We start from the raw sequence: 23,313 nt of genomic DNA, 5'->3' as shown, positions 1-23,313 counted from the left end.
CCAGGTGTGTTTTTGCACATGTGAGATGATCGTTGATGTTACTCTTGGATAGCAGTGGTTTCCACCTTGCTATTCTCTCATGAATTCCATCTTTGCTCAGTCTTTCTTATTATGGAGTCATGAATACTGACCTTAGCTGAAGCTAAAGAGGCCTGCAGTTCTTTGGATATTTTTCTAGGAAGTTTTTGCGACTTCCAGATAATTGTTGCTGAGTCTTTGGAGTAATTTTGGCAGGTGAGCCACGCCTGGGAAGAATCATCCTTCTCCAATCTTCTCCATTTGGAGATAATGGCTCTCAGTGTGGTTCAGTGGTGTCCCAGAGTTTTAGAAATGGCCAATATATATCAACACCGTCAAAGAGATATATATAGGGAAAAGGACAATCGATTTAGTGTTTTGAATGTGAAGAGATCAAAAGAAGACTATATCAAAAGCAAAATGATCTCTAAAAAGAGGAAATTACAATAAACTATTCAACCAAAAAGTAAACTGTTCATGAATAGTGTTTCACATACACTCAGAAATGTGTAATCTTGCCAGAGACCGAAATCTCTCTAGCCAGACCCACCGTCCGATCATTGTGTATGAAACAAAGGTTAGTGGTGTGTTCCAAAAAAATTTTTGTGAAGTTCTTATTTATCAATTTTTGTACTTATTAGGCTGATTCAAGATAAGCAAAAAAACAAATGATGACTTAGCTCCTGAGGTTGTATAAGGGTCCCGATGCGGACCATGTTCCGTTAGCCTGTCTCAAGGAACCCGTAGAGGGAAGCTGAATTACAGTATTTTCACGTAGATAATGCGCACCCGTGTAAAAAGCGCACACGGGTATAGTGCGCGGAAAACACAAATTTATGTACAGAAATTTTTATATACCGCGCACACCCGTATACCGCGCATGCTGCCTGACTCTCCTTTCGCCCGCCCCGACTCTCCTTTGGAGACCCCGAATCTCTTTTCGCCCGCCCCGACTCTCCTTTGAAGTCCTGTCCCTACCCTGAAAGCCTGATGCCCCCCCGACGTCCGATTCACCCCCCCGCAGGACTGCTTGCACCCCCACCCCGAAGGACCGCTTGCACGCACCCGCACCCCCACCCTGAAGGACCGCTCGCACCCCCACCCCGAAGGAGCGCTCGCACTCCCACCCCGAAGGACCACTTGCACCCACACAGCCCCCCCCCCCCCCCCATGGAGAAGCTGTCTACCTTGTTTCCGGATGCCAGCGAGCCCAGCTGTTTCCTCTGCCGGCGGTCCCGCCCCTTCTCTGAGCTCTGCTGCGCTGCTTCCTCTTGCGGCGGTCCCGCCCTTTCTCTGACATCAGAGAAAGGGATGGACTGCCTGAAGAGGAAGCAGCGCAGCACAGGGCTCTGAGAAGGGGCAGGACCGCCGGCAGAGGAAGCAGCTGGGCTGGCATCTGGAAACAAGGTAGACAGATTCTCCATGGGAGAGGGGATGAGGCTGTGGGGGTGCGAGCGGTCCTTCGGGTGGGGGTGCGAGCAGTCCTTCGGGGTGGGAGTGCGAGCGTTCCTTCCGGGTGATGAATCGGGCGTCGGGGGGGGGAAACTATGTAAAAAAAATTTTGTACAACGCGCTCATGCGTATAACGCGCAAGGTTATGCGCGGTTTGTAAAAACCACGTATAACGCACGCGTTATATGCGTGAAAATACGGTAGATTGCTTGATCAGTGAGAATGGTGAAGGACTTCACAGCGTGTTTAAATCCGTCATATTGGAAGCCTTTTGAAAAACGATTCACACCGCTCCTTGTTCCCTTCAAGCTGAACTGCCACTGAATATAGTCCTTCAAATAATGACAAGATTGTTGATACAAATATTTATGCACTGTCCATTGCATCTTCTGTAAAAAGGAGTAATATGTTCATATTTGTCAAGTCCAAAGATCAAACGTACAGCAGAATTCTGTATTACCTGTAAAGATCGTATGAATGAAACATACAGACCTGCATAAATCATACGAGAGTAATCAATTCCACTCAAAACTGAGCTCTGAAGAACCTTGCAAAAATCTGTATGTGAAAGCGCTGCAGTTTAAAGCACGAGCTCTTAATAACCGAACAGACCAGCTTGTGAAATGATAACTCAAGACTCCAAATTAACTCCCAAACTCTGTGATAATTTCACTTCCGTTGGAAAGAACTCAGATGAGCCTGAGGAAACACACATCAACTTTGTTTTCTCAATAATCAGTGTCTAATGGTTTTCAAACATCCAGAATTTATCAAATCAAATAATTTCTGCAGTCGAATGAGAACCTTCAGGCACAAGGCGATACCAGCTGAATTGCATCAGCATAAACAAAGTCTGACACCGCAAAGGATTTCAGTCATTTACACGTGTTCCTGTAAGAGTTGACCCCTGAGGCTCTCAGACACACTCTACAAATCCCCACAACTTGAAATTTCCTAGCAGAGAGGTACGATTTCAACCCTCCAATTCTTGCAACCTACATAACATTACCTGATAATCAACCATATCAAACGCATATGATACATCAAAAAAAATTAGGCCTGATGCTCGCCAAGCCACGATACAATTCATCTAACATAGCTGTCATCGGTAACTCTGTACTATGAGCGCTACGAAATCCACTGTTGCAATGAGTCAAAACACATCGCCACATGGTAACTACTACAGGTAACGATGCCCATCTATGGGGGAAATCTTTTTCACATCCAAGTAGCAGGAATTAATGGTTAGGGAACAAGGCTCAATTCCTACTGTAGCTCTGTGATCCTGGGAAAGTCACCTAAACGTCCGCTGCCCCAGTACGAAATACTTACCATAGATGGTGCCTGTATATACTGCAATACGTAAACCCTAATGGAAGAGGTGAGAGCAACCAAAAAAGCATGGAATAAACACAGAGAATGGTAAGGAGCAGAACCTAACCAGCACAGACCAGTAACAAAACATATCTGTGTTTCAGAGAATCCACAATTATAGTGCTAAAGGAGTGCACAGAGTGATGGTTTTAACACGAAAAAGCAAGGATACTATTGCATCGAGCATCCAAGAGGGCACCAAGATAAATAGCCACAGAGCAGAAAGAGTTGGGACGACCTACAACCAAGGATAAAACATGAAGCTCAGCAAGCAGGACAATGTAACTCAGTGACTGTCGAGATTATTCAAAACAGTCATGAGAAGGGGATTCAAGTGTTGGCATCCTCAGAGCAGACATGGAGGACGGAGGGGGGAAAAGGTTCAGAAAACCAAGTCGAGGAGGAGAGGCCTTGGTGTTGGCTGCCTGAAAAGAGAGCAATCTGTACAGGCCAGCAGACACTTTGCGTGTCAATCATGTGATGGCGCCTACCTTTTACGTCAACTGCATCTATGGTGGCCTAATGCCACTTCCAGCATCAGCCACGCCTACAGTGGCATCAGGCGTCAAAGCGCCTCCATAGGCATAATTCCAGTGCCTACATGTTTGCTCTAAAAGTTTTTTTTCTGTTTTAAATGGCATTTTCAACTTAGGTTAGGTGCTGGTAGGGAGCCATTTCTAGAATCTGGGCCTTAGTCTTCATCTATCTATTGGTAAATTCCTATTGGTAAATTCCTGTCCTATTGGGACAGAAATTCCTGACAGTGAATAAAGGTCAAATGGCCCAACTGCAGCATCCACTATCTCCTGCTCTCTCCAAGAGATCCCACGTGCCTGTCCCAGGCTTTCTTGAATTCAGACACAAGTCTATGTCTCTACCAGGAGACTATTCTACACATCTACCACCCTTTCTGTAAAAATGCATTTATGCCACATAGGTATTTAAATGTCTGCATCATATCTCCCCTCTCCTGCCTTTCCCCTATATTGAGATCTTTAAGTCTGTCCTCATACGAAGACCATGCACACCATATTCTAAATGAGGTCTCACCAGCATCAATACCTCCTTTTTCCTATCTCTTCCTAGCATTCACCGTCACATTTTCAACCGGTTTGGCCACCTTAAGATCATCACATACAATCACACCCAAGTCCCGTTCTTCTGTCGTGCACATAGTTCTTCACCCCCTAAACTGTATCGTTCCCTCAAATTCTTGCAGCCCAAATGCATGACCTTGCATTTCTTAGCATTACATTTTGGCTGCCAAATTTCAGACCATTCTTCAAGCTTCATTAGATCTTTCTTCATGTTATTCACACTATTCATGGTGTCTGCTCTATTGCAGATTCTGATATCATCTTCAAGAAGGCAAATCTTACCCAATAGCCTTTCAACAATATTGCTTACAAAAATGTTAACAATATCAATAGTAAAATGACAAAATATAAGCAAAAATACAATCAATGAAGTAAATTTCAACATGGCAAAACTGAATCCTAATAACCCAAATATCCACGTTAAAACAGCACAGTAGAACAATAATAACCATCAGCAGGATACAGCCTGGAAGAACATTCATCTCTTAGATACAAGCAGACACGATGCTAAAGTTACTTGTACAATACAAGAAAAACATCTTAACAGGCAGCCAAGGGACAAGTGCATTGAGAGGTTCAGATCAAGGTTGTGCTTGTGAACAGCTGGGAGGGCTAAACTGAGAGCCAATCATGCATGAAGTTGAAAGGGGAATGTGGAACTGATCTGGGTTCCAAGCTAGCACAGATGCGGAGCGAGTGGATGGCTGTGTTTGGGCCAGGTGTATCCTGAGAAGGCGTGCAATTTCTTTTGATGCTCTTCGAAAGGACAGAGTTTTAAATTTAGCCCCGTAGGCTACTGATAGCAAAAGCGGTTTGGGCAGGGAGTGTGATGTGCCTGAATGAGTTACTATAGATCTGGAAATGATACTTCTTAAAGTTTAGAAAGAGAGTAGAGAAAAGGGCAGTCACAATGCTGAAGCAAACATTCTCTTCAAGAGGATTTCCATCAATTGTCAAACTCTTTTTCCTAAGAGGTAACTCAGTCTGAAACCCTACACTGCCTACCAATAGGATTGCATCACTTTACCTTGTCCTGACTGTGATGTGCTAGAGAATGACACGGGGACAAATTTTCTCCATCCCGGCAAATTATTTTCCTGTTATTGCAAGCTCTATCCTCATCTGCACAAGCTTCAAGCACTTTAAAATCATAATGTAATGTAATGTAATGTAATTTATTTCTTATATACCGCTACATCCGTTAGGTTCTAAGCGGTTTGAAGAAAATATACATTAAGATTATAAATGAGAAGTAAGAAGGTACTTAAAAAATTCCCTTACTGTCCCGAAGGCTCACAATCTAACTAAAGTACCTGGAAATTAATAAAGAAGAGAAAATAAAGATGGTTGAAAAAAGAAAAATTCTATGTGAACTTATAGGATGGAAATTAAACTGACAGTGAAGAACTGTATGAAAAATACATATGGAATGCAGTTAGAGAGGGTAGGTTACAATCTATTTATGGTATTTGTTTAATTGGAAGGTGTTAAGGTGGGTAATTTGGGGGAAGGTTATCTGAAGGTAGGTAGGTGAATCTTTATCACACGCACCTTTTTAGCGCATGCTGAAGAGGAGGCGGTAGCGACAAGCGCGGCCGGCAAATTAGCGCACGCTATTATGTACGTTAAACCACTAACGTGGCTTCGTAAAAGGAGCCCTAAGTGTTTGAGGCTTGTGCGGTTAAGACTGAGCGCACAGGACTGGGGCAGGAACAAGGATGCGCTTCCAGAAGACGTAATAGGGCAGAGTACAGTACTGGGGTTTAAGAAAGGATTGGATTTCCTGCTGGAAAAGGGAACAGAAGGGTATAGATAGAGGATTACTGCACAGGTCCTGGACCTGTTGGGCCACCGCGTGAATGGGCTGCTGGGCACGATGGACCTCAGGTCGGACCCAGCAGAGGCATTGCTTATGTTCTTAAAAATTGCAGGGATAGGATAGGGACGGGGAATAATTTGTCCCCATGTTATTTTCTAGTTAAAGCTACAGCCTCAGTACCCTGAGGTTGAGGGTTCAAACCCACACACACTTAATCCCCCCATTGCCCCAGGTACATTAGACACCGGGACAGAGAGGGAAATGCTTGAAGTACCTGGATATAAACCGCTTCAAGTCTCAATCCCTTTCCCTGATGTCATAAAGCCTCATTCCACCAATAAGAGCCAACCTCATCAGTGATGTCACAATGGCTTGATTGTCCTAGACTTGGCTCACTTTCGCTACATTTTGATTTCTAGAGTGGTGCAGTGGTTAAAGCTCCAGCCTCGGCACCCTGAGGTTGAGGGTTCAAATCCACATTGCTCCCTGTGACCCTGGGCAAGTCATTTACCGTAATCCCTCCATTGCCCTGGGTATATTAGATAGAGAAAAATGTTTGCATATCTGAATAAATTTATGTAAACTGTTCTGAGCTCCCTTGGGAGAACAGTAAAGAAAATTTGAATAAAAATAGTATACAAGCTAAATAAGTTATCAAATTATACATAGAATCTGAGGTAATATATCAAAGACAGCAGCTGACCATTAACATTATCTTTGTTCGGGGGGACTTGTATTATTATTCCTAGTCTCTCTAGATAACTGGTAGGGATTTGTTTTTAGGATTTTGCGAAACCGCTTGGATACTTTGGTTGTGCGAATTTTGACGGGAAGTGACTTCCACACTTTTGCTATTTGGTAGCTGAAAGATTTACTATGAGATGTCTTGTATTTGATATCTTTTAATAATAATAATAATAACAACAACAGTTTATATACCGCAGGGTGGAAGCTAGTGATTAACAGCTCAAGGGATCAGTTATTGAGGAGAAAGAGTTGTACGGGTCAGCTGCCTAGATATTTCAGGAACAGATATGTTTTTAGGCGTTTCCTGAATTCCCCATAAGTAGGAGGCGTAAGCAATTGTTCTAGATCTTTACACCATAATGCTGCCTGATGAGAGAAAAGGTGTTGATGGTGTCTTTTGAGTTTACATCCTCTAACTGGAGGGGAAACGAAGTTCAAATGTGAGCTTCTCTTATGTTTGTTGGCTGAGAAGGAGAAAAGGTCAGTTATGTATTTAGGGGCTAGTCCATATAGTACTTTAAAGCAGAAACAGGCGAACTTAAACTTTATGCGGGCCTCCATCGGCAGCCAATGCAGCTATCGGTAGTAAGGTGTCACATGATCAAACTACTTCAGCCCGAACATCAGTCTGACCGCTACATTTTGCATTCATTGTAATCGTCGCTTATTCTTTTGGGAAATTGCTAAATAGGTGATGTTACAGAAATCAAGTTGACTCAGTATGAGGGATTGTACCAGGATTCTAAATGCTGACATATCAAAATATGCTCTAATTGATCGAAGTTTCCAGAGAGTGAAAAACCCTTTCTGATTAAGGAGTCTACCTGGTCCTTCATGGTTAAGCACTGGCTCTAGTGTTATACCCAATGCCTTCATAGTAGACTGAATAGGATAACTAAGGTTACTGATGCATAGCGGTGTTTTGGTGTCAAGCGGGTGTGGCGAAGCTACAAAAAAAATTTTTTTTTCTGAATTAAGTTTCAGTTTGAATTCAGTCATCCATTGCTCCATCAAATTTAGTGCTTCTAATGCCTTGGGAGTAATTTCCAAGAGAGAGTTAATAAATGGAATGATGATCGTAAAGTCATCTGCATAACTGAATAATTTTATCCCCAGCTGGGTCAACTGCGCACCTAGTGAGGACATGTAGACATTGAAAAGCAATGGGGAAAGTGGTGATCCTTGCGGAACACCAGATGGATTGCTCCAGGTATCGGAGAGATCGTAATTGAAACATACTTGATAGATACGGGACATAAGAAGCCTCGAAACCAGTCCAACACTTCTTCCCTAATGCCAATTGCATCTAGGCATTGTAGCATTTTCCCATGGTCAACTAGGTCAAAGGCAGAGCTCATATCAAATTGCATGATCAGGGCATTAAGGCCCTTACTGAACAAGAGACGCAAATTATCTAAGATAGCTGCAATTACTGTCTCAGTACTGAACAAAGGTCTAAAGCCAGATTGAGTTTCATGCAAGAGAGAGAACTAATCGAGCTATTCCATCAGTTGGGAATGTACAATTCTTCCATGATTTTTACGATGAATGGAATGGATGCTATTGGTCTATAGTTGGTTACCAGTGCTGATGATTCTTTACTATTTTTTTGGAATTGGGGTTATTATTATAGAGATTATTAGAGTTACGTTGATCTGCAGATCTACCTAATAAATCTGGGGAAGCTATTAGGGACATCACCATGTAGGAAGGAGTGGCCTAGTGGTTAGAGCAACAGCCTCAGCACCCTGAGTTTATAGAAACATAGAAGATGATGGCAGATAAGGGCCATAGCCCATCAGGTCTGCCCACTCTACTGATCCACCCCCAAGTCTACTATCCTAGGGATCCCACTCCTGGTGACAGGTTCCCTTGGCTTAACCCTCTAAGGGATCTCACATGGGCATCCCATTTGCTCTTAAATTCTTGCACGCTGTTTGCCTCGATCACCTGCACCGGGAGCTCGTTCCAAGGATCAACCACCCTCTCGGTGAAGAAATATTTCCTGGTGTCGCCATGAAATTTCCCGCCCCTGAGTTTGAGCGGATGCCCTTTTGTGCCCAGGCTCCTTGTGACCCTGGGCAAGTCACTTGCCCCAGGTACATTAGATAGATTGTGAGCCCACCGGGACAGATAGGGAAAATGCTTAGATAACTTTGATAGGCTATTCAGAACATATAGTAGCTATTGTGACCACCACATAGCCAATCACATTTAAAATCTTTAAGCCCACTTACGTTTAATGTTTGAAAGACATCGATAAAGACCGGCCTTTCCCGCTCCTTTTTCCTCTGAGCTTCACACTGAACCTAATTACCACCGCTCAAGAGGGCCGGTCAATCGGTTTCAGCCCCTTGGTTCTTTAAAAGGACGACAGAGCTACGTTGGTTTTACTGTCCTCTTGTGCTTTTAACTGAACGTCCTTGTTTTCAGCTTTGCTACTTTGGACCCTGCCTAGAGCAAAGAGTTAAAATGAGGAGGAGTAATGTTTACAAAAAAAGTGGGGAGGATGCGGTGTAAGGAAAGTCAAATCTTGGCAGAAGAATTCTTGAGGGTTGCATGAGACAACACAGCCATTATGGCGCTGAGTTCATAGAAATCTCTCGTTTTACAGAGCCAGGATATATATACACAGCTAAAATTCCACAATGTATAGACCTAGTCCATGGCAGAAAGGGAGCACACGCCTCTCCAGGATTTACACCTACCATCTAGGTTGGAGGGATTAGGGGAGGTCACTTTAATAATTCCCTAATGCTTGGATGTTTCCCCTCCATAAGGGATACCAGGCTCTGTGATGGCTTTGCCAAAAATAAATGTTTATGTTTCTTACCTGGCCGACCAATATTAATGTTCAGGCATGTGACGTTTAAACGTTTGTGGACACATGTCAACGTATGTATACTTTAGCCCCTGGATTCTCTAATCCAGTCAAGTTTTCAGGATTTCCTCAATGAATATGTATGAGATCTATTAGCATACAATGAAAGCAGTGCATGCAAATAGATCCCATGCATATTCATTAGGGAAAACCTGAATGGATTGCGGCCCTCGAGGAGGGACTTTGACACCCCTGCGTCTAACCAGTACCAACGTCGGCGGCCACCGATTGCATGTTAATTATGCAATAATGCCTGTTAGAGAACTGCACCAGGGCCTGCCGTCAGCTGATCGCGGCAGGGGAATCCACAATAAGTTGAGCCGGCAGGACTCTCCGAAACCTTCGGGGAGTGCTGCCAGCTCAGCTGATTGGGAATTTCCCTGCTGCGATCAGCTGAACCAGCAAGGAGATCCCCATTTCCAATCTCTCTCTTTCCCTCCCTCCCACCTACCGATAACCCCAGCCCCCCTCGAAAGAGAGTCCCCTTCCGTCACCCCACATACACCGTGACATCCCTATACCACCCTCCTGCTGATAGGACAACCTCTTCAAAATGGAATGCACTGGGAGAAGCCTAAGGCCCTAAACTAATCAGGGCCACCTTAGGCCCCTCCCAAATGTATCAAGGAATATAAATGTTTTTAATTCAGTCTGAAATTTGTAAAGAGATGATTCTAGGTGAAAATATGAGAGTAAAGCATTCCAAAGTAATGGAGCAATAACTAAGAAAATGGTCCTGTGTGTGGTACCGTATGTTATTTGTCTAGTGTTTGCTAACACATCATCATCAGTGTGGGGGTGGCCGTGGATCTCAAGAAGGGACTCCCAACAGCAACAGATGGCTTTTGGGGGGGGGCAGAAACAGCTGGTAGATTCTTTCTCCAAGGATGTTCATAATTACAGATGGCCAAAATGATTTTCATTCCATTTGGCTGTCACACGGTTTCCATATTAAACAAGTTGGGATTTACAGCAACTGATGGAGCTAAACACCAATGGATCGGTCCTGAAAAGTAATCCTGGCAGTAACAAACTAAGGGCCCCTTTTACAACCTGCAGTTGCGATTCTCCCATCACAAATGCATCGAAGCCTGTAGGAAATGAATGGGATTTGCCGCATTTGCCGTGGGGGAATCGCTACCATGGCTTTGTAAAATGAGCCCTAAAACCAGTGGGAGAGAAAATGTTTCAAAGTTCCTTGGAAAAATTAGGATGCCTTCACACTGAAATTTGGGAGCTTTAGGACGGGAAAATTAAGCAAAAAGGCACTAAATTATATACTTCCAATACAGACTTTAAAAAAACCTCAAAAATATAGATGAGTATTTAATAATTTTACCCAATAGTGGCATTTCTAATCCATTAGAAATGATGTTTATGTAGCCACTTGTTCATCATGAAAATACATTTAGACAGTTCATAAGATATCTTTGATTCCTTTTCAGATTAAGCCAGTTTTGTTTTTTTAATTTAGTGACATCTACTTGTTCTTAAATCAAGTTTCAAGTTTATTTCAAACTTTTTATCCTGTCTTTTAGACGAGCCATCTGGGCGGCTTACAATCTGAACAAAGAAAAGGGCTGAGATCACAATTAGACAAGCCATAATAAATAAACTAAACTAAACCTTAGGTTTGTATACCGCGCCATCTCCACAAGCGTAGAGCTCAGCACGGTTTACAGGGTTAGGTTGAAAAGGAGCTACAATGAAGGGTTATAGGAAAGGAGCTAGGAAGATAAAGAGGGACAGGGAACCAAAGAGCGGGAGGTGTTAGATTTTTGAAAAGAGCCAAGTTTTCAGGTGTTTGCGGAAGGATTGGAGGGAACTTGAAACTCTGAGCGGGTATGTGAGGTTATTCCAGAGTTCTGTGGTTCTAAAGGGGAGGGATGTTCCTAGTTTTCCTACGCGGGATATACCTTTTGCAGAGGGGAATGATAGTTTCAGTTTTTGGGAGGATCTAGTGGAATTAGGGTTAGAGGAGTTCCAGAAGAGTGGGATAACGGGAGGGAGGATGCCATGTAGGATCTTGAGGGCTAAACAGGCACATTTAAAGAGGACTCTGGAGTGAACTGGGAGCCAGTGAAGTTTGGACAGGAATGGGGAGACGTGGTCGAACTTGCCTTTAGCGAAAATAAGCTTGGCCGTGGTGTTCTGGATTAGCTGAAGTCTATGGAGTTTTTTTTTTTAGTTAGGTTTAAATAGATGGAGTTGCAATAATCCAGTCTAGAGAGGATGGTGGATCATTGAACAAGGACGACGAAGTGAGAATGATGAAAGTACGATCTCACTTTCCTCAGCATATGAAGACTAAAGATGAGGATGAGGGTTGAGGAAATACATTTTGGTTGATGTCAAATGCTATGCCGAGATAATTTACCTGGCACCTGACTTCACTGCCTGCCCAGATTTTGGGAGAACATGAAATAAATTGTTTTTTTTCTCATTACACATATATATTATATAAATGGCCCAAAATGAGGGTTTCAGTTTATATTCGGGTCAGTGCCCATCTGCCCCTCCCTTCCAGACCAGTTACAGGCCTCTACAGGTCTAGTGGTGGCCTGGGACAGAAGGGAACCCTCCCATCTGTCCCAGCCGAAGTACTTTTACCTCCCTCCCTTCGCTCCTGCCTGCAGGAGAGCCACAAAAGCGTGAACTTGCGGCAGCCATTCAGCTAGCGGTTCTCCTTGGGGCTGGAGCGAAGGAAGATCGCTCTTGTTCCAGTTCACCGCTGGACCACCAGGGATTTCAACTGTACGCCGGAGAGGTGGGAGGGAGGTAAACATTCTTAGGGAGGGAGGGGGGCTGGGTCACAGACTGGCAGGAAGTGAGGAGCCTAGTAGGACAGGGCAGGGCACTGCACTTGAACTGAAATTTGGTCGATTTTCTAGCCCGTCCTCCCAGAAGAGGTTACAATTTTACAAACAGAGTGAAAGGGTAGCAAAAAGTTACAAATTTACAGAACAACTGATAAGGCAATATGAGTATAGCAGCTAGAGATACAATACATTCGTTGCATAGGGCAAACACATTTAGTGCAAAGGAGAATTTTAAGGCAGTCTTGGAGAAGGTACATTTAGTGGGAAGACGAGATCTTGTGTAGTTTGGAATCGGGTGCGTGCAAGTCAAGTGGCAGAGCACATATAGTGAGCTTGTATGATTTTGCTGGAGTAGAATTAGAGCTTAGGGCAGGGGTGTCCAATGTCGGTCCTCGAGGGCCGCAGTCCAGTCGGATTTTCAGGATTTCCCCAATGAATATACATGAGGTCTATTTGCATGCACTGCTTTCATTGTATGCTAATAGATCTCATGCATATTCATTGGGGAAATCCTGAAAACCCGACTGGATTGCGGCCCTCGAGGACCGACATTGGACACCCCTGGCTTAGGGGGTCTTTGAGAGTGTCAGGTAAAGAGGCTTGTGATCGGAGAACATAAGAATTGCCGCTGCTGGGTCAGACCAGTGGTCCATCGTGCCCAGCAGTCCGCTCACGCGGCGGCCCTTAGGTCAAAGACCAGTGCCCTAACTGAGTCTAGCCTTACCTGAGTACGTTCTGGTTCAGCAGGAACTTGTCTAACTTTGTCTTGAATCCCTAGAGGGTGATTTCCCCTATAGCAGCCTCCGGAAGAGTGTTCCAGTTTTCTACCATTCTCTGGGTGAAACAGAATTTTCTTACGTTCATACGGAATCTATCCCCTTTCAATTTTAGAGAGTGCCCTCTCGTTCTCCCTACCTTGGAAAGGGTGAACAACCTGTCCTTATCTACTAAGTCTATCCCCTTCAGTACCTTGAATGTTTCGATCATGTCACCTCTCAATCTCCTCTGTTCGAGGGAGAAGAGACCCAGTTTCTGTAATCTCTCACTGTATGGCAACTCTTCCAGCCCCTTAACCATTTTAGTCACCCTTCTCTGGACCCTTTCGAATAGTACTGTGTCCTTCTTCATGTACGGCGACCAGTGCTGGACGCAGTATTCCAGGTGAGGGCGTATCATGGCCCAGTACAGCAGCATGATAACCTTCTCCGATCTGTTTGTGATCCCCTTCTTAATCATTCCTAGCATTCTGTTCGCCCTTTGCGCCGCCACCACACATTGCGCGGACGGCTTCATCAACAAGTACTCCCAAGTCTCAACCAGTACTCCCAAGTCTCTTTCCTGGGGGGTCTCTCCGAGTACCGCACCAGACATCCTGTATTCGTGTATAAGATTTTTGTTGCCGACATGCATCACCTTACACTTATCCACATTAAAGCTCATTTGCCATGTCGCAGCCCATTTCTTGAGCGTGTTTATGTCACGTTGCAGGTCTTCACAATTCTTCTGCGTCTTCACTACTCTGAATAACTTTGTATCGTCCACAAATTTTATGACCTCACTCGTCGTACCAATTTCCATGTCATTTATAAATATGTTGAAGAGCACAGGTCCAAGCACCAAACTCTGCGACACTCCACTCGTGATGTTTTTCCAGTCCGAGTATCGTCCATTTTCCCCCACTCTCTGTTTCCTATCCACCAACCAGTTTTTAATCCATGTGAGTATTTCACCCTCGATTCCATGGCTCGCAATTTTTCAAAGTAGTCATTCATGCGGGACCTTGTCAAACGCCTTCTGAAAGTCCAGATATACAATGTCGACCGGGTCACCCTTGTCTATCTGCCTGTTAACTCCCTCAAAAAAGTGCAGCAAGTTCGTCAAGCAACATCTTCCTTTTGCTGAAGCCGTGCTGGCTGGTCCTCATCAGATTGTGTCCGTCAAGGTGATCTATGATGCGGTCCTTTATCAGCGCCTCTACCATCTTTCCCGGTACCGAGGTCAGACTCACCGGGTCGGTTGGGGGATATAGATTGCTAGTTTTTTTGCCATGTAGCATGCGACCATTCTGTTAAAGAATTTGAAAGTTAGTGTGAGAGCTTTAAAGGTGCCAACGTTTCTGGATGGATAACCAGTGCACAGCAGAAAGAGCTGGAGCAACAGTCACGAATGGTTGGGTTCTTCAATAGGCGAACTGCTGCATATTCAAGTCAACTTTTTTCCCTCCTTTTGGGGGGGGGGGAAGGTTGCCTTGGTTTATATTTAGGTCGGTTTATATTCAAGTATATATGGTACATACAGTATGAATGAAAGCTTGAACTGTGGCAGTGTGCAGTGATTGAGATGGTGCTTTAGCGATAGTCATTGAATGGCAAGTGATTTCTGACCATATATCACTTTATATTTTAAAAAAATCTTCTTTATATAAAAGAAACAGTTTCTTTCTAATTTTTTAAACTATTGAGTCAGGTATATATATTTATATAATTTGGTTTAAGGATATAATTTACTCAATTATTTTCTTTTTTTTTAGGAAAATTAAGCACACAGAGAAGTGTTGATTGAAAATTTGGAGACAAGCTCTGGTTTTTTACCAACAAGCATCGGGAAAGCATCGCCACGCAACCAGAGTTTCAAGACTGGAATACCCATAATGCTAACCACAGACCTGAATCCAAAGAGTTTGTGAAGGAAGCCTAACACGCCACCGATGCTGAACTTGAAATAAAGGAACCTCTGAAGAGACAGTTTCCAGCGATTTTTGCTTTTGTCAGGAGAGTAACTAACCCTTAATTGAATGGACGACAGGAGTTTATCAAGTTATATGCAGTTCTTCTGCAAATTCGTGATTTGCGGACTCAGTTATTTGCGGTATTTTCTGACTGCCTCTTCTGGTCAGAAAATACAGGGAATGAGTCAGCCTATCAGCCTTCTGCACAGCCAATTCCTCCTCCTCTCTCCCCCCCCCCAGGTCAGCCAATCAGCCTTCTGCACAGACGATTCCTCCTCCTCTCCCCCGGTCAGCCTTCTGCACAGACGATTCCTCCTCCTTCTCCCGGTCAGCCAATCAGCCTTCTACACAGCCTATTCCTCCTCCTCTCTCCCCCCCCCCCAGGTCAGCCAATCAGCCTTCTGTACAGACTATTCCTCCTCCTCTCTCCCCCCCCCCAGGTCAGCCAATCAGCCTTCTGCACAGACTATTCCTCCTCCTCTCTCCCCTCCCCCCCCTCCCCGGTCATCCAATCAGCCTCCTGCACAGCCGATTCCTCCTTCTCTTCCCTCAGTCAGCCAATCAGCCTTCTGCACAGCCAATTCCTCCTCCTCTCCCCCCTCCCCCAGAGCATACCGGGTATGATTTACTGCACCTGCCGGCACTCTAGCTGCCTTCTCCTGCCTTTTTACAGACTCAAAACCGCATTCATGGTTTTTCGAAATTTGCAGGTGTTCCTGGAACAGAACCCCTGCAAACTTCGGGAGTACTGTATTCCCACTGTTTTAAGGGTTAGATTGTCAGTGGCTATAGAGTCAACATTAGTTATTTGATGGTCATGGCTAAATTTGTGGAATTGCACTTGAAAATATAACATGTAATAATATTTAGTGGACTTTTGGCCCTGCATAGATGCACTTTTTAAAACATTTCAATCAGTCCATTAAAACGGACTGCAGTTCCATTAAAGCGGAAGCAGTTTTAGAGGAACCAGAGTTTGTCTCTTTGTGAAAACACTGAAGAGCTTTGTCTTCCTGTATTAGAGATTCTGTGATGTCATCAAAGCAGTTTACGCTAATAAAACTCACAACAGAAGCCACTATTTAGAAGAAGTAGGGGATCGAGTGGGTTGTTTTGAGCAAAAATTCTTTTTTCAAGATTAATTGATGAAGCAGAGAGAGGTCCAAAGCAGGCTGCAGTCTCTCCGGACACAGATACAATTTCTAAAGGACTGAGCATGTCAAAAGATCTTTCTATCAATTGTTTAACTCATTCTTATTTATTTTAACAACATTTCAGAACATTAATCCAATCTGGCATTCCGTCGCAGATGGATTACTGTAATTCTTTGTATTCTGCTCTTACAGTGAAGCTTAAGAGGAAAATTTGCGCCATTCAAAACACCAAAGCAAGATCTGTTCCTCAGTCTTCAGTGGCTTCCTGTTGAGATCGATATTTCATTTAAGCTTTGCTGTTTGGTTTTTCACTCTGAACGGTGATGCAGCTGAGGGGGTTTACTTTATGTTTCAACTTTTATGCGGCAAAAATAGTGAACAATATATTTTGTCTTTTTCATCAATGAAGGGAGTGAAATTTAAATCTGCCCATGAAAAAGGTCTTTTGGTTATGGTGAAATTAATATCGGGAATTCTTTACCTTTGAACGTTCGTCTAATTTCAACTTATATGGACTTTAGGAAGAAGCTGAAAACACTTCAAGTTTGTATGTGCCGATTGTTCATTTATATTATTTCATTTAAGACTGTACTGATTAGGGATTTGATGGGAATTGAGACAAAACATAAGAGGATAATGAGACCACACAAGGTCCAACAGCAGATCTGCCCTGCTGCCACACATGCTTGGCCATCCCCATCCCGTCTCTCACACCCAGAGGGTGGCATGCCATAGTGAAACGTGGCCGTAGCTCACATTTCTAAGCCAGAAAACAAATGAAAACCAAACAGAGAGTCTCCCAAAGCCAGAGGTGGGGTGAGGACTGGTAGCTCTACTCTGCTGACGGATGGGTGTGTTCAAAAGCAATGATCACACACAGGTACAGTCATGTCCATAACAACTAGTCAGCACTCACAGAGAGAGCAATGAAGACTGTAAATGGGCCCCTGAGGTCTCTCCAGTTCCTCAGCACTATCTGAACAACTTTAGAAATGCAGGCAGTCCCCAGGTCCCCATTTGGAAAACCGTTCTTAAATTAAATTGGTATGCAACTCAGATCTTGTTTCTCGTCACAGAGTTTCCTACGCGCTGGAAGCCTTCCCTCTAAGCAGATAGTGGAAAACTTTCTTTTTCCACCATCTCCACCTCCTTGAAGCCCTTCTTGCATCCTTTTCCATCCGTCCCACCACATCCAACATTTCTCCCTCTCATCTCTCTTCCACCTTATTCTTCTCCCACCACCACGTCCAATAATTTTCTCTTCCTCCCTATACCCAATAATTCTCCTCTTTCTTCATTTCCCCATATGCACCATCTCTCTTTCCCTCTCACTGAATCACCCATGCCCAATAATTCTCCCTTCCCTCCCCACCTCAGTATCTTTCCCTCACTCCCTCCATTCTTCCATCCTATATCACAAGTTCATTCGCCCTCCCTCCATTCTGTGTCCGATGTCAGAGGGAAGGCTTCCAGGTCAGCCACAGGCCTCATGTAGGAGCCACTGCCCATGGCTTTCTGAAAACAAATGAATGCGGTTGGAAGGAGGAGGAGGAGGGAGCCAGCCAGAAGAAGGTACAGTAAACACCCATGGGAAGGAGGCACAAACTTGGGACACAGAATGGAGAGAGGGAGGGAGGGGGGGGCACATTGGAACACCGAAGGGAGAAGCAGGACCCCCCATTTGTAAGTACGAGTCTGATGTAAGTCAGACGCTCATAATACAGGGACTGCCTATAAGGAAGGGCTCAGTTTATGCTGGCTGGGAAGAAGTTTTAAAAAAAAAATCAAAGAGGCTAATGTGAATTATTATTGTTTATCGAAAGCTTCTATCCCACTACTAATGACTGGGGGACTCAATTCCGAGTGCTTTATATGAGCTTTGTAATGGTGTTACAATACAAAGTTCTACCAACTCCAAGTAATTTCAGTTCACAGTGCATTAGTTCTGAAGCTTCCACCTTCTGTTTAAGGGTTTCACACTCGCCTCCCCAGAGAACTCTACCCTAAACCCCTGCGTTCATATCACCCAGTCAGGTTTTCAGGATATCCGCAATAAATATGCATGAGATAGATCTGCATACAACAGAAGCACTATCCTGAAAACCTGTCTGGTTAGCTGTGTCCTAAGGACCGGAATGAAAACCACTGCCCTATGGCACCCCCAAGCCATACACATCTTTGCCCTGTCCAACATCCCCCAGTTAATACCTGTCCTCTCCTATCACTTCCTCCCCAACAAAGCAGCATCAAAGTAATATCCTCAGTATTCCCACCGCCACCTACACACAGAGATCCCTATATTCTACAGGGGAGAATACACGCATAACTCTGTATCCCTATAGCTTAGAAGACAATTACCCTGATCTCATCTCTGAAGGGCGAACAGTAGCAGGGGAGATCAAATGAGAGAGAGGGAGATAAATCCGAGATGAGAAAAGGTGAAATAGCTCCCAAGACTCTGCCAGAAGTAGAATATCTGCTCAGAGAAATAGCCACAGGCCAAAGCAGCGAGACGCCTGAAACCTGAGTGCGATGCCAGCCCTGGGCAGTCCAGAACAAGACAAGTAGAAACAAGAGAGGCTTAGACTCCCAACCCAGCCTCTCCTCATCTTCCTGTAGAAGCAGCAGAAGCCAGGTTGGGTGGATCTCAATCAGCCAATAAATTCTCAGCCAAAACAAACGCAAGATGGATTCCCAGTCAAGTGACTCACTGCACTGCTGCAGACAAAGAGTGACAGATAAAATGAGGGCGAGTGCCCAAAAACTGACCCTCACTTCTGCAACCCTGCAAAGGATAGCTAAGCAGGTACTCCAACATATCCCTTGTGCCTCAGGTGTCTCTTGAAAAGGATTTGCCTTACACTCGGGAAATCTTCTACTCAAAGACCCAGCATCTCTCTCTATTACACAATGCCAACTTATCATCATTCTTACAAGAGCAGCTTGCATTCATACACAACTTTTCAAACTGGATCCCGGGGAACTTTACAATTACCATACGTCCACCTACTTAAGAATATAAGAGCTGCCATTCTAGGACAGACCACAGGTCCATCAAGCCCAGTATCCTGTTTCCAACAGTGGCCAACCCAGGTCACAAATACCTGGCAAGATCCCAAAGAGTAAAATAGGGTTTTTTTTTATCCTATCCTAGGAATAAGCAGTACATTTCCCCAAGTCCAACTTAATAATAGCTTATGGACTTTTCTTTTAGGAAATTATCCATACCTTTTTTAAACCCTACTAAACTAACTGCTTTTACCACATTCTCTGGCAACAAATTCCAGAGTTTAATTACACGTTGTAGTCAAGAAATATTATATCTGGTTTGTTTTAAATCTACTACTTAGTAGCTTCATGACATTCCCCCTAGTCCCAGTATTTTTGGAGAGAGTAAACAATTAACTCACATCTACCTGCTCCACAAAGTATTTTATAGACTTCTGTCATATAAGAACATAAGAATTACCGCTGCTGGGTCACACCAGTGGTCCATCGTGCCCAGCAGTCCGCTCACGTGGCTGCCCTCTGGTCAAAGACCGGCGCCCTAACTGAGACTAGCTCTACCTGAGTATGTTCCGGGTCAGCAGGAACTTGTCTAACTTTGTCTTGAATCCCTGGAGGGTGTTTTCCCCTATAACAGCCTCCGGAAGAGCGTTCCAGTTTTCTACCACTCTCTGGGTGAAGAAGAACTTCCTTACGTTTGTACCGAATCTATCACCCTCGAGTCATCTTTAGCCGTTCCTCATAGGGAAGTTGTCCCATCCCTTTAATCATTTTCGTTGCCCTTCTCTCTTTTGAGATATGGCAACCAGAACTGCACACAGTATTTGAGGTGCAGCCATACCATAGAGCAATACAAAGGCATTATAACATTTTCTTCTCTTCCATTCCTGATCATTTCTAACATTTGCCATCGCACACCGAACTAAGGGTTTCATTGTATCTTCAATGACAACACCTAGATCCTTTTCCTAACACAGAACCCAACATCACGTAGCTATAATTCAGGTTACACTTTCTCACATGCATCACTTTGCATTGGCTCACATTATACATCTCAAGCCATGGGACACAATCCCAAATGTGCTTTGAAATAGGGATTTGTGACAGTGGTCCATGCAGGCTGTCGTAGCATCACAGTCAGCGTTAAATGTGGGCCTAGACCACATGCTTGTTTGCCCACGAAGATGTAGTAAACACTGACCTATCACATCTACCACTTACTTACCTCTACAATCCCATCATCTCCCTCAGAGATCCTTTATACCTGGGATACGTACAACCACTATTCCCCAAGTGTGAATATTGCTGCCAGTAGGAATTGCTGCTTTTTTATTATATCTTCCATCACTAGGGACAAGCAAGTTTCCTAAAGTCCAGCATTGCTCGTCTCTCTACTCACTATTGAAAATGTAATAATGAAACAGTGCCCTCCACTGGCAGAGCTATAAGTGGAGACTCCCACTCAGTTGTCTCAAACTTGTGGCCCAAAAGGTACTATTTTGAGGCCCTCAGTATGTTTATCATAATCACAAAAGTAAAATAAAACAGTTTTTTGATAATATGGCTCTTTAGCTATAAATTACAATATTATTATTAAGACTTAACCAAAAGGAAAGATTTATAAACTATAAAGAGTTTTACCTCATGCAAAATGGTCATTTCTTTAATAAGACATTAACTATTTTTTCTGAGGCCCTCCAAGTACCTTCAAATCCAAAATGTGGCCCTGCAAAGGCTTTGAGTTTGAGACCACTGGTTAGAGGAAATGATGAGCACAACTCGTCTGACCACTCCAAACATCTACCAGCCTTTCTTTGAAAAGATATTTCCACAAATTACTCCGAGTCTTTCACCTTCAACCAGTGATCTTATTTTTGGAAAAGAAAAGGGAACACACACATTCATTTACAGTAACGTAAAGTGCCTGACCCTGAGCAAAGAGAGCTACAAAGTGAAATGAGAACCTTAAGTCACCTTCTCTCCCATGAATTTCAATCATGTGCTTTAAAGCAATGGTTCCCAATCCTGTCGGGTGTTCAAGATATCTCTAATGAATATGCATGAGAGAGATTTGCATATAATGGAAGTGACAGGTATACAAATCTCTCTCACGCATATTCATTAGGGATATCTTGAAAACCCAACTGGCTGGGGGTCCCCAGGACAGGGTTGGGAACCACTGTTTTAGATGTAGGCAGAGAGCAAAGGCTTTTTTCCTTTTGGAGCAAAGATGCTTTTTATTAAATGATTGGCATTTTTTTCTATTTCTTTGACTTTAGTCTGTAAACCACTTTGACTTATATTAGAAAGGCAGTATAGCAAGTATTTTAATAAACTATAAATTCAAATTATAAGCAGCCAAGTCCTGATTGAGAGTGTTCTAAAGCCTCCGCTCTAATGTATTTCTGCCTCTGTTTGCAGAGGCAAAGGAGAGTTCTGCAGGAAGAAGCGAAGAAAGTGGTGACAGGGTCGGGATATGACTGACATTTTATTTTATTACAGACTTGATTAAAAAAACAACATTCAAAGCAAGGTACAAAGCAAAAGGTACAGTGAGCCTTCAGTGCCTGGTTCCAGTCTTGCAAAACTGAATAAAGGCTGTCTGTAAACAGTTAACAGAAAGTTTACACGGCACAGAAAAACTTAATTATTTATAGAGAAAAAGAGCACTGGAAGCATTCACAAATTGCCTCTACTGTCAGCTTCCATTAGATTCAATTAAGTCCCAACGTCAATCTAACAGTAACAGAACTCCTGTCTCTTGCGTGTTTAATGTACGGTGCTGTGAGTGTCTGGTAGTGCTAAAGAAATGATAAGTGGTAGTAACTCCTCCCAGAGCATTTGGGGCTGTCAGCAAAAGTGTCACCGCACTCATGTTCCAAGCCCCTGAACTATGCTGTCCCCATCAAAACTTCAATCTTACTATTTGTTAGAACACACTGCCCTGCCTCTATGAAACATCCAACAGGAAAATCAAGATCCAGAGAGGAAACAGGAGCCTCTGCACACACTCTAAGTAGCAGAAACAAAGGTACCTGCTGCCAACTTCTGTGGTATAACCCACATCTCCAGGTACCAGAAAAGGAGGAGGGGAGGGAGCAATGGGACAACCCGGGGGTAGGGGAGGGCAACATAGGACTACCACATCCCCAGGCACTGCAAATGGGGGAGTAATTGGACAACCACATCCCCAAGCACTACAGATGGGGTGAGACTGTGATGGGACAACCACATCCCCATGTACTGGGGATAGGAGGGGAGTAGCAATGGGACAACCACATCCCCGGCGGAGGAGGCAACAATGTAGAGATGAGAATAACTAGTGAGAATTAAATTTGTTGATGAAGAAGATTGCGAAAACCAAAAATAGAGGACCTTGTGAGACTGGGCATCAAAATGTCAGATGACATTTAATATGAGCAAGTACAAAGTGATGCATGTGGGAAAGAGGAACCTGAACTCCAAAAAAAAGACACAGTAGCAGAATTCATCACCATTCCCGTCCCCACAGATAATTGCAGGAAATCATCCCATGTCCTTCTTTAGTGTCTATCCTAACCTCAGTCCTTCTGAGGGTCAGTGGTTGGGCCCATTCATACTGTGATTCTTCCCTCTCTCCTTAAAGAATGACATGGGGATGGTTTCCCACAGTTATAAGCAGGGATGGGAATTTTGTCACCATGTCATTCTCTAAACTATAGCGATGTGATGCTGGGATCTATGTTAGGAGTCACTGCCCAGAAAAAGGATCTAGGTGTCATTGTTGAGGATACGATGAAACCCTCAGCTCAATGTACGGTGGCAGCTAAGAAAGCAAACAGAATGCTAGGAATTATCAGGAAAGGAATCGCTCTATGGGATGGACGCACCTTGAATACTGTGTGCAGCTCTGGTCACCATATCTCAAAAAAGATATTGTGTAATTAGAAAAGATACACAGAAGGGTGACAAAAATTATAAAAGGGATGGGACGAGTTCCCTTGGAAGAAAGGCTAAAGCAGCTAGTGCTCTTCAGCTTGGAGAAGAGAAAGCTCAGGGGTGATATGATACAGGTCTATAAAATAATGAGTGGAGTGGAAAGGGTAGATGTTCACTCTTTCCAAAAATTCTAAGATGAAGCTACTTAGTAGAAGATTTTAAACATTTTTTTCATATAGAACTCTGTGAAATCAGTTAGCTCAGCAGGGTTTTAAAAAGGTTTGGCTCATTTCCTAAAAG

The 23,313-nt window shown here is 43.7% G+C and overlaps 1 protein-coding gene across 5 annotated transcripts in view; it reads right to left on the bottom strand.

Annotated features, from left to right (window-relative positions):
* The window catches only part of MACF1 (microtubule actin crosslinking factor 1), a 423,081-nt gene that overhangs the window by 382,223 nt on the left and 17,545 nt on the right, over positions 1 to 23,313 (bottom strand). The gene's annotated exons all lie outside the window — the stretch shown is intronic.

Source organism: Geotrypetes seraphini, chromosome 8 (assembly GCF_902459505.1).
Source record: "Geotrypetes seraphini chromosome 8, aGeoSer1.1, whole genome shotgun sequence".
Lineage (NCBI taxonomy): Eukaryota > Metazoa > Chordata > Amphibia > Gymnophiona > Dermophiidae > Geotrypetes > Geotrypetes seraphini.
Note: the sequence above shows the minus strand (reverse complement) of the source record. Positions and strands in the feature narration are given on the sequence as shown.